The 13,200-nt window shown below is 42.6% G+C and overlaps 1 long non-coding RNA gene across 1 annotated transcript in view; it reads left to right on the top strand.

The window, feature by feature from the left end:
* Nucleotides 1-13,200, top strand: part of LOC107033837 (uncharacterized) — a 336,084-nt gene that overhangs the window by 142,234 nt on the left and 180,650 nt on the right. Inside the window, exon 2 of the long non-coding RNA XR_012073510.1 lies at nt 12,874-12,994. This is a non-coding gene — a long non-coding RNA (uncharacterized lncRNA). The remainder of the gene's footprint in view (nt 1-12,873; nt 12,995-13,200) is intronic.

Below are 13,200 nucleotides of genomic sequence, written 5' to 3'. Positions count from 1 at the left end.
TTTTAGGGGAATCAAGTTTCAAAGAGACTGATACCCAGGCCCCCAGGATTTCCTGATGATCTGGGAGGCTTCCAAGCCTCAAACTGGCCTGTTGCTTCCTTTTTTCAGCAAGACAGCCGCCTCTAAAGGAAAACATAGCTCAAATCCAAAAGAGACTTGAGACTCATAGAAGGAAGCAGTGTGAAGTGGCCTAAATGGAAGGTTTTTGTTTTTGTTTTTCTAATGACAAACACATGAAAAGAGTAAAAGAAAGCATTCACTGTTGGCATAATTAAAACAGGCTAGCATTTCCAGCAATTCCTTTAGGAAAAGACAGGGTGGCTAGTTTGGGGGGTGAGATGGGATGGATTGTGGTCATCCCCCAACCTGAGGGTTGGAGCTGAAAGACTCTTACTGGTCTGCCTGGCTCCCATCTTCACCCACCACCTCTGCCAATCATATTCTATTCATTTTTGTCTTCAACTTTTAAAAACATATATATACATGTGTATATATTTTTTCAGATTGTTTTCCATTATATGTTATTACAAGAAATTGAATATAGTTCCCTATGCTATACAGTAGGTCCTTGTTGTTTATCTATTTTATATATAGTAATGTGTATCTGTTAATCCCAAATTCCTAATTTATCCCTCTCCTGCCCTTTCCCCTTTGGTAACCATAGTCTGTTTTCTATGCCTATGAGTCTGTTTTTGGTTTGTAATTTGTATCATTTTTTAAGATTCTAAGTATAAGTGATATCATATAATATTTATCCTCTCCCGACTTACTTCACTTAATATGATAATCTCTAGGTTCATCCATGTTGCTGCTAGTGGCATCATTTCATTCTTTTTAATGGCTAAGTAATATTCCATTGTGTCCCATATATATATTTCACATCTTTTTTATCCAGTCATCTGTCAGTGGACATTTAGGTTATTTCCATGTCTTGGCTATTGTTTTGTCTTCAACTTTAACAAACATTTTTGTATCATTTATGCTTAATTAAATAAAACCTATTCATGTTGTGAGCTGGAGGAACAGAGGTCAAAGTAACAGCAGACTCTCTGGCCAGCCTTTGCTGAACTCTGTTTAGCTGTTATGACCCCAGCTCTCAAGCTGGAAGAGGCATCCTTGATAATGGTAATGGTTTTGACCTCCCAGTTCTAGCACTGCACCAAAAAGTCCCTAAAGTAAGAAGGAAGGAACTGAAGGATGATGCCCAAGGCTAACCTTTGACCCTAGAGCAGAACAGAAAAAGAGAGAGGGTAGAGTAATTCTGCTGAGACAGGGTCATCTGTACACTACAGAGTGAAGATAAAAACCAGGGGAAGGATTCATCATTTCCCTAGTGACTCAGAATTATTTACAGTTCTGTGGTCTGTAGAATGAGAGCTTGCACCTGGGCCTGGAGGACCGAAGGCTGGTCTGTGGGAATATAGCCCAGGCTGCCTAGATGAAGCAGTGTTATGTGGAGGTTTTATCTGCCTGGCACCAGCAGGTTAACTAGCCATCTTGGGTCACAGTGGGCCTCTTGTGGGAGCCCTGGAAACAGTTTTCCTCACATCCAAAAGTATAGCAAAGCCCACCAGGAAATCTTGGGTATTAATCTTACTGGGAAATCCTGGGAGTGATTTTCTCCAATTTGCTCAAGGCCAGAGGGAATTTGTGTCTTCTTCTACCAACCTGAGTTAACATCACCTACAGGCCTTTCCCTTTGTCTATATTCCAGGGGAATCATTCCATCACAGAATAAATTACAAGACATTTCCAATAAACTTTTCAGTATTTTTTCAGATTGGAGGAGAGGTAGGGTGGGACGAGAATTGAGAAAGACAAGGCTGATTGGAATGAGATAAGTAACTTTAGCCAACAGATTGAAGGCATTTCTTTATCAAAGCTTTTATCATTGTTATAAAGAGAAAAGAACTAACTGGCTAGCAGCTAGAGCTGGGCCTCAGGAATAGATGTCTATCCAGAAACGTGTTTGTTTGTGTCCAGCCCTTCAGGCCCTAGTGGGTGCAGTGCTCAAGGTGTTCATTCCACCAAGTGGTTCAGCCCAGCCGAGGCCTAGTGTTATTTCCAAAGCCTCATCTCTACTAGCAGGTAGAGTCTTCTTGTCTGCTCATTTCTGGTGTTCCTGGGGCATATCCCACCCCTCAAGCCTCTACCCTCAACTCCACTGGGGATGCCCAGACCAGGTAATGATGATGTTACTACCATCTAGGTTTGAATGTTTCCTCTGAGTTATAATGTTGACATATAGCATGTAACACTTATATGTTGGGTGTGCTGTGTAACTTACTGCCATTTAATCCTTGTAACAACTTTGTGCAGCCGTTATTATTATTAATCCAGTCTTACAGATGAAGCTTAGAGAGGGCAAGTGACTACCTGAAGGTTACACAATCAGTAGAAATGCTGGGACCTGAAACCAGGTCTGCCTGGTCCCCACATCCATGCTCTTAAACACCATGATATATTACTGGGTGTTTTTCTTGATTTCTTAACTTCACTTCACTTCCCATTAGAGGCTGACACTTTGCCCTGAACCCAAGACCGTTTGGTTAGAGTCCTCCTTAACTCTTGCCAACTCCTTTCCCAAGAAGAGGATACCATTATTGGCCAAATACTCTTTCAAACTAGACTGACTTCCATAGAACTGGAATTTGTCCAGCAGTTAATTAGAAGAAAGAAATGATTATATCAACCCAGAACCATCTGCTGCCACATCTCACCCGCCAGATTAAAGCTCTTGAATAATATTGCTGGCCCAGAGCAGACCTAGCTTCTTTAGACATTGTGTTTGAAGAGTTGGTCATGTTGAGGAAGCCAACACTACAGCCGGGTTGATTCCCAGCCCAGCCCATTCCTGACATACTGTCTCCCCAACCCTTTGCTGCATCATATTTCACTGTGAAGCCCACATGGGTTATGACAGGCTCTGAGCTTTGATGATTCAGAAACTCAGTTTATCAGCTCACTTGAGGCAAGTCATTTTTGGAAAACCCTGTCTATTCTAACCATCTCAGAAAAAAAATTATGAACAGTATGTCAGCTTATTCGTATAAAATTTTGTCTTTTTCCTGGTCATTTCTCTTTGTTCCAGAACATCTCATCTCAGAATTAGAACTCAAAGGAAGTCATATCAGCCATCAGAAGGCTTCTTGACAGGCCCAGCATTAGAGCAGAGGAAATTAAATTGTCTTAAATGATATTTCATTCAGACCCTTTGCTGGCTTCTTGCTCTTTTATGTGAACAGAATCCTCCTCCCTGCAAGTAAATCTGATATCTGGGTTCAAGTCCAGGCTCTACTCATTGTTATCACTGTGGTCATTGACAAGGCATTTAAACTCCTGTTTTATGGTCAGTAATAGAGTCATAATATCTTCTGTATGAGTCACTGTGTTTAAATCAAGGTTACGGAGAGGAATGCTCTATGTATATTACTTTTTGTTATGTAGAGCTGTCAAATTGATTTTTTAATTTGAAACCTTGTGAAACCGGTTCCTTGGAAGTCACTAATCTCATCCCTTATCCCAAACCGCCACGTCTCAAGGGAAAGGTGGTGGTGCCTTCACCATCTTTAACGTGCATGTGAATCTCCTGGATGGATCTGGGTTTCTGCATTTGTAACAAGTGCCAAATGATGTAGATGTGGCTGAAAGCAAATTGAAAGCAAATTTTTAAATGTTTTTCGCAGGTTCTGTGCAGATACTGAAGAGACCATGTGTTCACAGATCAGCATGACTTCTAAAAAGCCCAATCCTAAGGTCACCTTGTGTGCTTATTGTAGGGGACTGTTCAACACTGTAGAGCTTTCATGCTCTTCTCTTTCCTTTGCTTTGCATGGGTTTACTCTCTCTTAATTCTACTCCTTCATTTCTAACTGCTCCTCCTCAGTGTCCTCTGTAGATTCCTCTTGATTTATCCTTTAATGTTAGTGTTTCTTTGAGTCCCACCCTTTGCTTTCTGATAATTTTACTCTCCATGGATGATGTCAGGAGCTGACTCCTATGTGATCTCTCCTTGTCTTGCCTACGCAGACTTCCTTCTCCTACACTTACATTGCACCTTGTTATAAGATTTACTATAACATATGAAAGCTTTATTTTATGGCATTATTGTACAATTGTTTCTTTATGGTCCAAACTTGCTTTTTAAGAGCAGAAGGTGCAGTTTCTCATCCTTGCCTCCTTTGTGCCTAGCATGGTGCTCAGATTCCATACATGTTTGAGTAGTAAACAAAGGCAGACCCAGACTTTGGGGGAAGAAGTCAGAATCAGCCATCTGAGCAGGCCAGATGGCAAATGTTAGTATTTGGACACCCTGTGGAAACACGGAGCGCACTTAAATTCTGTTGTGTATGCATATGTGTGTGTAAATTACCTCTCTGGTTAGTCTCAAGATACCAATAGCATCAGGGGGAAGACACCTGAGCCATGTTTCCTCTGCAGATTATTTCTGGGCTCTTTTTTCAAACTTAAACAATAGGCTGTCAAAGCTGTCAAGAAGAGGAAACATGTTTCTTATGGAAAAAATTATTTATCTGGCTCTCCTATTATAATACACAAAGTGAGCCCTTTCAGAGAAGGAAGGTTGTAGTCTTGCCAAAACTGTGGTTTCCAAGAAAACTTCTACAACACTCAGCCTCCAAGAGGAATCAGAAAACCAGGCAAATGGCTGCCAGCAGCTGAGACGTCCTCAGCCCAAATCTTATGTGGATTTGGATTCACTTCAACCCAACAAACAATTTTAGCAGACATTTTCTTTATGTTGAGCTTGTACTAGGTGAGGGATAGAAAGGTAAAAAAGACGCGGCCCCTGCCCTCAGAGAGCTCATGGTCCAGTTGAGGTGTTAGATATTTAGATAAATAAGGGCAACTCAACATGATGAGTGTTTAATAGATATATCTAGAGTACTATGGTTCACAGAGAGCAGAATAATTGGAAAATTAGAAGAAAAAAATATTTGGGGAAGGTTCTCCATCCCTAAATGCATATCATCTCTTGAATCACCCATCAGAAATCAAACTGCAAGTATTCCCTACCCCCACTCATGTACACTAATCAGATTAATGTTTTTAGTGCCTGTGATGTGCCCACAATACACTCAAGAAGCTTTTGCTGTAGGCTCATATATATAAATTAGACTTAATAGAAAGGAAACTGGTAGAGTCATTAGAAGTACAGCAGCACGTGACGGGAAGCAGAGGGAGCCGCAGTAAATGTGATTGGGAGAGAAGCCCTCACCAAGGCAACTGGTACTTGGGGTGATTCAGGCCATGCCTCCCCTGGCTGTGGGCTCTGCACCTATGTTTGTATGTGATTCTGGATTTCCTTGGTCAGAGAAGTCTTAGGGGAGATGGGGCGATGGCTGGGTGATTGCATTTTGTGGGGGAGTCTAGAACTGAGAGCAGCTGAGTGGTAACTTTGTTCCTGGGAAGACGTGAAGGAGGCTGCTGCAGCTGTGTTTGGATTTTGACAGCAGATAAGTAAATCAGAGTAGGAGAGAGGAGAGGGAGAGAGGATGGAGGGACAGTGAGGATGGAGGGCAGTAGGAAGAGAGAGAGAGCGAGAGAGGGAGGGAGGGAAAGAGAAAGAGAAAAGAAGCAGCAGCAGAAAGGAGGAAGTAAGTGGAGAAGGAGGAGGAGAAGAGGAGGAAGAGGTGGTGGGGAAGGGGGAGGACCAGGCCCAAGGGAGGAGGAGGAAGGAAGGGAAGAGAAGAGGGGGAAGGGAGAGGAAGGGTGGAGGAGACCACTGCAGCAGACACACAGAGATGAGTAGGGGTGTGTGTCTTGTTGAGGAGTTTTCACTTGCAATTTCCCAAATTCAACTGGAGCTTCTTAAACTGAGAATCAGTCTTTATTATGAGAAGCCAGGCTACAGGGATATCAGCAAACTCTAGGGCAGAAATGCAGCTGCATCTCAGGGAGAGAGAGAAACCAGAGACTGAAAAGGTGTCAACCTGGCCATTTCTCCCTACATTTTGGCTTCGTCCTTTTTTTGTTTGCAGACTGGCCTTCTCTGCTAATTGGTCTACCTTGTGGACACAAGATGGCCACCCCTTAACTTCCAGGTTTACATCTTCCTTAATCATGACACCAGACTGAATTATAATCTAGCTTTTAGTCTTACTTCCGAATTCTGATAGCCTCAGAGGATACCAAGTGTCTCTTCCTGGTCCAATACTTGTGGCCTCGGAGTGGGAGCATATTATGGGGCCTGTACGTGGCTGTGGGGGGCCCACTCCCCTGTGAAGGGGGCAATGAAGAAGTCAGCCTTAACTGAGAAGCCGCCCTCAAAGCTTTATGCTATCACAAGAGCACCGCAGGTCAGGGAGAGAGCTGACTTTCCAGCTCCTGTTAGCATTTCCTTTGGGAAACCCTTTCCATTCTTCTTAGGAGATCCACATTCCTTATAGAAATCCCACTTTGCCTAAGCTGGCTTGAGTGGGCTTCTTGTTCTTGGAATAGAAAGGCCTTAACTAAAATTTCAAGGCAGAGAAGGATGAAAGAGGGTATGTTAAGTTCAGGCAACAGCATTCACAAAAGCACGGGACTGGGAAAGTTCGTGGTTCTTGGGGAGGTCGTCCCAGTGGGCACTGCAGCGTAGGGTGTCTGAAAGGATGGCACGGAAAATGAGGCTGGAAGGGTGGTTTGAAAACTGATCATCTTAACCTTAGAAATTCCCTTCTTGGTAGTTTGGAGTCCCAAGTAGTTTGGAGAAATTCCCTTCTCGGCAGTGGGAGCCTGGCCGGTTTCTGAGTTACAAAGTGACAGTATCTGACCAGTGTGTTGTGACTGTCTTTGTAGCGCGTAACAAGCTCCTTGTCTGCACCATAAGTTTGGGGGTGGTTAGAGTATAACTTGTGTGTTACACAATGGATTAAATCCACTTTTAACTCAAGTGAAATTGTACCCTAAAGACATCACAAGGCCACATTTGCTGACTCTGCCAAGATGTACTGGGTGCCTGTAGCAGATGCTAAGTGCCCTGCCCAGATCCCCTTTGCTGGCTGGTCCGTGGGTCCTCCAGCTGCCGCAAGAGCTTCAGCCAAGGGCTTGCATCTATGACCTTCTTGGGAGTCACTTCATTTGGAGCTACATGGAAGGTTCTACCCCTTGACCCCCAGTGACTCAATGATTTATGGGGGTCCAGCAGGCTGGCCCCTTTGCCTCAAGCTGGGCTAGTCCTGCTGTATGATTTATGCTCCAGAGACCCGTGGATCAGGCCAAGCTGTGTGTTACCTGAGACCACGTCCTTGCCCAGCATCTTCTCTATCCTTGTCTTGCTTCCCTTGCTAGCTTACTTCTCCTCAAGGGAGTGCCCTCAGGATCACAGGCACCCAAATCCCTTTCTCAAGGTTCTCATTCAAGGAAATCTCCCTAAGACAATGCCTTTGTTTCAACAGACAGCCAGCGTTCCACAGGTTGCCGTGTTTCCACTTCCATAGAGCATGGTGGTCAAGAACTTGGATTCGCTAATAAAACCCACCTGCATTCGAGTCTTGACTCTGCCACCTAGTAGCTTCTGGTCTGGGCAGATCGTTCAATCTCAGTATCATAATTTGCAAAATCTAAATGGAATAATAATAGTACTTAGGGTTGATGTGAGGATTAAATAATACCTGTAAAATGCTCAGCCCAGCACTCAAACAAGGGAAAGGGCTCTTTAGCTTCTATTATTGTCACGTCTGTTGATTCTTTGGTAGAGATACTGCAGGCAGTTACACAGGTTGTGCACTGCACCAGGGTCCATATCTAAGGGGAAGGCTTATGTATTTATTATGACAGTTTTTGGACAGATGAAAGTAAGTATCTTGGGGAAGGAGCACCTTTGCCTAATTCTTGTAGAGTTGCGGTATGTGTTAGCAGACAGAGCTCAGATTTCTTCTTTCATTGTCTCCATCACCCTGAAACTGTGGTTCCCAGCTTAGTCTGGACTGTGTGGTTACAGGTGGAACAAGCTGCCATAGCCCTGTGTTTTCCTGTTCTGGGACTCAGTGACAACTAGTGGCTGAATTTTCATTAACCCCATGGCTTCTGCTTAGACTCATATCATCAGATGACCTGTGGCTGAGTCATCTGAGGATCTGTGTGATACCAAGGTCTAAGGAAGGTGACACCAGGGCTGCAGAAGGGGGCATGGAGGTACCTACAGAGGAGGACGTGAGAGGGAAGCATGTGGGAAAACATACCTTTTCTTAAAAGTAATATGATCTGAACGATATCAGAGAGAGTTCCTGTATCTGGAACACACAGGGAAGCCCTTCCCTTTTGATGGTGCAAACAACCCCATACTGCATCCCACATGGAAGGGAGCCTCCTGGGTCCCATCTGGCCAGCCAACCTATCCACAACACCTCCTCCGCAACCAATAAAATGAACGAAATCCCTGGAAAACCATAGTTCACAGATTTAGATCTTGGCTTGCAAACCTGTACCTGGCTGGAGTCCTATCTCAGATACCATACATGAGGAAATTTGGCCTCAAATGGTGGAGTCGCGGTGGGTTAACCATTTCCAGATAACCAGCAAGAGAACTCAAAGAATTCTAGCTGTACAGACACCCACTCCCATAATCTTGGACAACCATCCCATGCTTGGTGAACCCCACTCTTCAGAGGAATGTGACTGGATTTCCCAAGTGGGAAAGGATGGAATCTTCATCTTTGTTCCCTTGTGTGGGGCAGCAGGGGACAGGGAGTCTCCCTCCTCACTGCTCCTTTGGGGCACAACAGCTTGTCTGCCGGTGTCATCGGAGTTGGAGGCAAAGCTTCGGAAATGTGCCTGCAGTGCCCCAGGCAGGAGGCCACCTAGTTTCAGGGTGGTCAGGATGCCTTGTCCCTCAGTCTGGATCACTCACTTCCCATAACCCAGATTTGTGCAGCCTCTTGCAAGAAGGAAGCTTGTTCTGGCCTTTCGATACATGTTGTGTGACATATGACTCCTCCTACGTAGCAGCCATGCTGAGTGGAAACAAAGCCACAGTCAAGAGGTGGCCAGGAGAGCCTGGGAAGGCCCTTTTTTTTAAACGCATGCTCGCCAGCTTGCAAAGGGTGAGAGTCTGCAGTAGTTTCACAATTGGGACAAGTTTGGAAAGCCTTTCTCCTCCTTCATATGTAAGTCTTGTTATATCAGGGGTTAGGGCAGGTGGATTCAGCCCATGGGACAGAAGTCCAGGTTCTGCTGGGCAGAGGGCTTAGGAGGCAGACCTCCTTGGAAGAAGTTCCCTGGCGTAGGACTGTATTCTACTTTGAATAGAGCCCAAACCCTGTGAAGTCTCAGGGGCTACAAAGTCCAATTAGAACAGAGCTGGGCACCGTCAGAAGCTAACAGGCGTGCATAATTGTGAGAACCAGGATTTTAGTGGGGAAAGAAAAAAAAAAAAGCCAAGGAGAAGCCAAGGCCAATTATCAGAACTGCTAATTTTTACCAACCTAATCATTAATGAATACCATGTTTCTGAAAAGAACATTGAGAGAATAATTGTATTTCAAGGGCTTGAAAACTGCTAAACTCTGAAGTTGTACAATTTGTGCAAATTAATATGATAAAAAGAGACAATTAGGGTTTATAATTAACAGATAAATACAAATGATCTGGTGAAGACAATCTAAGTTTCTGCTCTGTCTTATGAAGCAGTATAATTGATTTTTATAAATGCTAATTTACAGTACATGCTCTGTTAACCATTAACGCGGAGAGAAGAACGTGGAGTAAATGGCAGTGAAGGAGGGGTGGGAGCCAAGGAACTAGCAGACTGGATCTAGCCAAGGAGAAGCATTAGAATAAAATACCAAAAGATGGAATGTGAGTTTGAAAGGGGACAGAATCCATCCAACAGTAGTCTTCCTCCTCTGGATCCTCCACCTGCAATGGGCCAAAAAAAAAAAAAATCCCTCAACTGTCTATGCGAATGTAATGATGTTTTTTCTCTGCTGTTTCTATACCCTTCCAAATCAGCTAGCTGGATTTTCCTGAAATTCGGAGGCTCTAGGTGGAATGAGCTGACTCAAAATATAGGCCATGTTGTGTAAATAATGTGCATTTCAGCAGGCGGAAGTTTCCCAGGTGGGGGCAGCCAGCGGTACTGTCAGAGACGGGTAGACAGAAGACACCCGTAGTGACTCACATGTGAGCCACAAACCGAATGCCCCGAGAGTCCACGTGCCAGACTGTAAGCACCTTGGGACTGAGCTGCCTCTCGCAGGGACAGCTCATGCAGAGTGGGCACCTGGCATCAGCACAGGCAGGGATTAGCTCTTCGTGGTGGCGAATGAGCCACCCCGAGTCCTTACAAGGAGATCAGACACTTCACAACAAAAATATTCCTTTCCTGATGAGGCAGGAATGAGGATGGAAGAACGGAGAGAGAAAATGACGTTGAGGAAAAAGACAGTGGGAGAGAGCGATTGCTCTGGTGTCTCCATTGAGTCTGTGCCTTCTCTGGCACAGATGGACTGTGCAGTGTACTTTGTATTCCTGATGCCTGGAAGAATGTTCTTCCTCTGATCAAAACTTGAAAAAGATTTGTTTTGGATAATCAAAATAGAGGTCTGATCATTCATATTCTTTATAAAAGAAATCCTGAAGATATGACTCTTTATTTTGGCAGAATGAGATACTGGAGATCTTTTACTTGAGTCTGAGTAACACTCTGCTTTTGAGTTTTCAAGTTGAAATCAGCCAGAGGGAAAAAGAAACCGGATGAAGAGGGCATCAGAGGATGTCTGGAGAGGAGTGTCCCTGTTGCAAGGCTTAGACCTGATGAAGTCAGGAAGTGACTTTTCCGTTCCTGTTCCTTTTAGCCACACTCCACTGACCTGTTCCCAGTGAGTCAGGAGTCCCTCCAAGCATTTCCAAATGTAACTTGCTGGTGAACGTGACATCTTCCCTGATTCTTCTGAAATTCCTAGTCCTCAATACCAACTGTACATTCAATAACCCATTTTTTTGGGTTCCTTTCTTTGTTACCTTTTGATCAAGCATGGCTGAGTTCTGAATTCTAAAATTCTTTAAATTTATTAAACAAAAGGAAAGCCAAAACCTCAATTCTAGGAGCTAAAACAGAATTTACTTTTACCACTCTAGTGTGCCTTCTATGAATTAGGAAGTCGTAATTAAATACATGCCATTGACCAAGACTGTCCGGTAGAAATATAATGTGAGCCACATCTGCAATTTAAAATTTTCTAGTAGCTACAGTGAAAAAAAAAACAGGTGAAATTAATTTTAATAATGTATTTTATTTAATCCAATACATTCAAAATATTATTTCAATATATAACCAATATAATATGATTAATGGGATAGTATATATATTCATATTACATCTTTGAAATTTGATTATATTTTACACTTACATCACTGGCCACATTTCAAGAACTCATGTCACATGTGGCTGATGGCTAATGTTCAATGCAGAGAATGAGAGAGAGAGAAAGTACCTTAAATGTACCTTCTAAAGTTGTATTGATTCTTATTCCAAACATAAATCATATAAGGTGATGATGGAGATGAACTTGTAGGTAAAATAATTCTGTGTAATATAAATAAAGTCTGAATGGTATAAAGATGATAAAGATGAAAAAGGATATCTCACCAGTACTAATTTGGTTGGATTTTCTACTACAAGTTAAAAAGAGACTTACTAATTCCTAAGGAAACCATATGTTCATCTTGAGTCATCAACCAAAGGTTGTGTTCAGAATTTACAGCACTATGGATGCACTGCAGGTCACAAGCATACTTTTCTATTCTCATAGTCTTTTGTGCCAGCTGGCTTAGCTAGATATGGTACAACAGAGGCCAAAGTATGGCTTCAATTTATGTAAGTGCCAGGTACATATGGGGCAATATTCTTTTTCAAGAGATCTAGGCTGCCTGGTAGTTGACTGACGACATTTGTCCTACAGTAGCACTGAGAGGTGAGCTGCTCAGGGCCTGGGAATTCCACCCACCATATTGGAGGAGTAATTTAGAGCCACAGTGGAAGACCATGCCTCTGTAAAAAGAGTGAGAACACTCTTGTGAACAGATACAAAACAACTTCCAAGGTATATTAAGTGAAAAGAGCAAGTGCATGACACTGTATATAATATGTTAGCAATTGTGTCAAAAGGAAAAATATATATCTGCTTGTATGTGAACAGACTATTTCTAAAAGGACAGAAAACAGGCCACGTTGATTGCCTTCAAGGAAGGGAAGAGGGAGCCAAGGGGAGGGGTAAGAATTTTCCCTTTTAATCTTGGTTCCTTTAGAATTTTTTGCCATGTGATCTGTTGTATTTAATATATTGCATCTTATATTTAATATAATTCTTTTCAAATTTTGTATCATGTGAATATATATGCATAAATTAATAATGTAGGAAATATTTAAATAACAAAATTTGAAACAAACCAAAATCGTATTAAAAGACATGTCCTCGTGAGGGTGAATATGTACTGTTTTGGAATTGAAAGTGGAATATGTAACTAAATGATCAACTAGACCCAAAAGCAAAGAGAGGTGTTACTAAGACTGAGAAGTATCCCCTAAATGTTTTTTTAAAAATCAGACCAACAATTATTTTTAAAAAAATTTTTATTGAAGTGTAGTTGATTTACAATGTTAGTTTCAGGTATATAGCAAAGTGATTCAGTTATACATATACGTGCATAGATACATACACGCATATGTACATATATCTATTCTTTTCAGATTCTTTTCCATTACATGTTATTACAAGACATTGAATATAGTTCCCTGTGCTATACAGTAGGTCTTGTTGTTTATCTATTTTATATATAGTAATGTGTGTCTGTTAATCCCCAACCCCTAACTTATCCCTCCCTGCTCTTTTCCCTTTGGTAACCATAGTTTGTTTTCTATGTCCATGACAGATCCACAGTTACAATTCAGCAGTCACTTTCTGAGTGCCTAGTTTGTGCGAGCCGGGGGGTGAGTCAACGTGTCTATCCTGTCCCCAGTCCTGGAACTCTACTGAATAGATGAATCTGCAGGGTGAGTAGTGCTGCTTTTTAGGACAAAGTAAAAACCAAGGGAGATATACAGGCAGCATTGCAGGTCCTGAGATGGAAGCAGCTCCAATCATCAAGTTTAGAGAAGACATTTTCAAGAATGCCTTTCTCTGATAGAGATGCAGAGAAGCATCTCCCTGGTAAAATACGTGACAAGAGAAAGGTGCAGTGTGGTCAGCCCCGCAGTAT

This window comes from Vicugna pacos, chromosome 6 (assembly GCF_048564905.1).
Source record: "Vicugna pacos chromosome 6, VicPac4, whole genome shotgun sequence".
NCBI lineage: Eukaryota > Metazoa > Chordata > Mammalia > Artiodactyla > Camelidae > Vicugna > Vicugna pacos.
The sequence above is the reverse complement of the archived record's forward strand: the minus strand, read 5'-3'. Positions and strand labels throughout refer to the sequence as shown.